This window comes from Galeopterus variegatus, unplaced genomic scaffold (assembly GCF_000696425.1).
Source record: "Galeopterus variegatus unplaced genomic scaffold, G_variegatus-3.0.2 Scaffold5518, whole genome shotgun sequence".
NCBI classification, from domain to species: domain Eukaryota; kingdom Metazoa; phylum Chordata; class Mammalia; order Dermoptera; family Cynocephalidae; genus Galeopterus; species Galeopterus variegatus.
Genome location: NW_007731629.1, coordinates 8,213 through 11,567, shown reverse-complemented (window position 1 = coordinate 11,567; position 3,355 = coordinate 8,213). Strand labels below are relative to the sequence as shown.

General features: G+C 38.7%; 1 long non-coding RNA gene across 3 annotated transcripts in view; it reads right to left on the bottom strand.

Moving 5' to 3' along the window:
* Positions 1-2,272: 2,272 nt before the first annotated feature.
* Positions 2,273-3,355, bottom strand: part of LOC103604979 — an 8,519-nt gene continuing 7,436 nt past the window's right edge. For 2 of the 3 annotated variants that reach the window (XR_551759.1, XR_551757.1), the window contains one exon: positions 2,618-3,040. This is a non-coding gene — a long non-coding RNA (uncharacterized LOC103604979). Of the gene's footprint in view, positions 2,509-2,617; positions 3,041-3,355 lie in introns of those variants that run through there. The other variant, XR_551758.1, reaches the window with a different exon arrangement.

Genomic DNA, 3,355 nt, shown 5'->3' with positions numbered 1-3,355 from the left:
TGCAGTGGGCCACTTCTGCAGGTGAGCTGGAATGACTGGAGGTTGTGGTCAGAGAGTGGGATGTTTGAGATTAAGGTTCAAAGGTGATGTCATTTCTAGTGATACCAACTGCAAGAGGTGACCAAAGGGAGTGGATGTCTGACATGAGGTAAAGAAAAAGTGATTGGTGCTTTGGTCATGGAACTGAGTTCCTTCACCAGCTGGATACTAAAGTTTCCAAGCATGATCTAATGGTTAAAAGAAAAGGTGACAGAGGCAGTGATAGAATTCACTGGAGAAAGGGACACGGGTGGGAAGCCAGTAGACAAAAATGAAGCTAGTAGCAGGGTAGTGATTAGCATGAATCTCAAAATAGCCAGCATTCTGCAAAAGGGAGGGGGAAGACTGGTCTGCAAGAAGCCCTGGAGGACAGCAAGGCCACTGACCCACCTCCAAACCCAAGACACATGGGGCAAGAGAGGCCAAGTCTTCTCCATGTGGTACATTTAAGAGAGCCCTGTGTTTACAAGTAGATACTCTCAAGAGCTCATAACGATTACATTTCTACTACTTATTCCTGTTTACTCACCTTCCCAACCTCTCCCCTGATCCTCAATATTGGTTTACAGTCAAGCAGGAGAAAAAATTTGGAAAGCTGAATATTTTCATATATAAAAAAATGGGTGTGTGCATATATACATACGCAGAAGGGGGAGGTGGCATGAGAAGGAGGTGGGTAGATCTAGAGTTAGAGCAGGATTTCTCAATAGCACCACTCTGGACATTTTGGGGCAAATCATTCCTTGTTGTGGGGGCTGTCCTGTCCATTGTAGGGTGTTTAGCAGCATCTCTGGCCTCTACCCATAAGATGCCAGCAGCAATTCCTCTCCAGTCATGACAATTAAACACATCTCCAGATATTGCCAAAGGTCTCCAGGGGATAAAACTGCCCCCTGTTGAGAGCCACTGGGTTAGAGGTGCAAGTGGAAAAGGGAGTGAGGATACGATGTAATTCAGATAAACAGGGGAAGTGGAAGGGAATGAACAAGGCAAAACGTTGGTCTCCTCAGTTTGTGGCCCCAAAGGTATTCAATTAGGCTTCCCTAAGTTTTAGTGTAAGCTCAGTGATCTGTAATAGCTACTTTCTTCTGTCTCAGATTCCCCATTTTAGTTGGCCATGTGGCAGACATTGCATGACAACATTCCTTTCAAACTGCTGGGAAGCACTCACGGTGGGGAGGAACAGGTGTCAAATGCCTTCTTCTGAGACATAAACTTCTAGTCTTTTATAGGTCCCAAACTTTCCATTTAAAAATATTTCCCCTAAATCAACATAAATCTTTCTTAAGGAACCTATGTTCCCACTGAAGTGTATTTAAACAGTTTAAATACAAAATCAGCACTGTCCTTATTCAAAGGAAAAACAATCTTATATGACCTCAGTTATTAATATCAAGGCTAAGTTCAGTAATTTTGATCCTTGGACACTTACCTCAGAATGAATTATGAACAACACTCAACATACAAATTAAAATGGTTTTCAAAATATTTTTAAAATAACGTAAGACAATAACAAAAAGACAAACTTGATTAAAAAATGGGCAAAGGACTTAAACAGGCTTTTCTCCAAGGAAGATGTACAAATGGCCAACAGCACATGAACAGATGCTCAACATCACTGATTATTAGAAAATGCAAATCAAAACCACAATCAGGTATCACCTCATACCCATTAGGGTAACTACTATTAAAAAAAACAAAAACAAAACCTAAAAAACAGAAAATATTAAGTGTGGCAAGGGTGTAGAGAAATTGGGACCCTTGTGCACTGCCAGTCAGAATGTAAAATGGTGCCACCACTATGGAAAATGGTATGGTGATTTCTCAAAATATTAAACATAGAATTACCATATGGTCCAGCAATTCCACTTCGGGTATATACCCAAAAGAATTGAAAGCAGGGACTCAAAGAGTTATCTGTATACCCATGTTCACAGCAGCATTATTCATGACAGCCAAAAGGTAGAAGAACCCAAGTGTCCATGAATGAATTAACAAAATGTGAAATATACATACAATGGAATATTACTCAGCCTTAAAAAAGAAGGAAATTCTGACATGTGCTACAACAGGAATGGACCTTGAGGACATTATGCTAAGAGAAATAAACCAGTTACAAAAAGACAAATACTGTATGATTCCACCTATACCTAGAGGTACTTAGAGTAGTCAGATTCATAGAAACAGAAAGCAGAATGGTGAATGCTGTGGGGGGAGGAGGCGGGCAGGGAAAGAGGGGTTATTGCTTAATGGGTACAGAGTTTTAGTTTGCAATAATGAAAAAGTTTTGAAGATAGATAGTGGTGATGTTTGCAACAATGTGATTGTTACTTAATGTGCTAAACTCTACACTTAAGAAAGGTTAGGATGGTAAATTTTATGTAAAGTGAATTTTACCACAATTAAATTTTTTTAATACAATAAAAAACAGCAAAAGATTAGCCAAAGTTAAGGCAACATTTATTCCACCTTAATGTGCTAAACTCTACACTTAAGAAAGGTTAGGATGGTAAATTTTACGTAAAGTGAATTTTACCACAATTAAATTTTTTTTAATACAATAAAAAACAGCAAAAGATTAGCCAAAGTTAAGGCAACATTTATTCCACTTCCTTGTAATTATATTACCTAAGGTATAAGTGGTGGTTATTTGGCAAGGATACAATTTCTTTTAAGGCATTCTATGAATTTTTGTTCAGAGATACATTATATTTGGTACAAATCTGAAAGAACCTACTTCTGGCACGGGCTCTTATTCATGATAAATTCATTTTTGCCTCGCCATGGCTTGATCAAACTTAATCGCTATTTCAGTGGCAGTTCATGGCCAGTTGTAGCAGCTGCTCTGAAGGTCACCTGTTTTACTGTGACCTGGCCAAGTAAAGTCAGAGTGGATCACAGTGGTCCTTGGTCTCTTCAGGCTGTGTTCTGAATGATGACTGCAATACCTTGGCCACCTCCAATGCAAGCTGAGCCAACAGCGTATTTTCCACCTCGACGCCTGAGAAAGAAAGCAGTGGCTAAAATCTACTCTAACAAAGAATTAATAAAATTAATTGGCTTAATTAAATGGAATTAATAATAGTCACATTTGCATTATTCATTCTTAATCAGCTCGTCTTATCAACCTTTTCCCCAATCCTCAACATTGGTTTCTAGTCAAAATAGGTGAAAATAATTCAGTTTGGAAAGCTGAATGCTTTTATTTTATTTTATTTTTAAAATTTTATTATTATTATTTTTTTGTCCTTTTTGAGACTGGCCGCACTGCGCTCAGCCAGTGAGCGCTGTGAGCGAACCGGTCATCCCTATATAG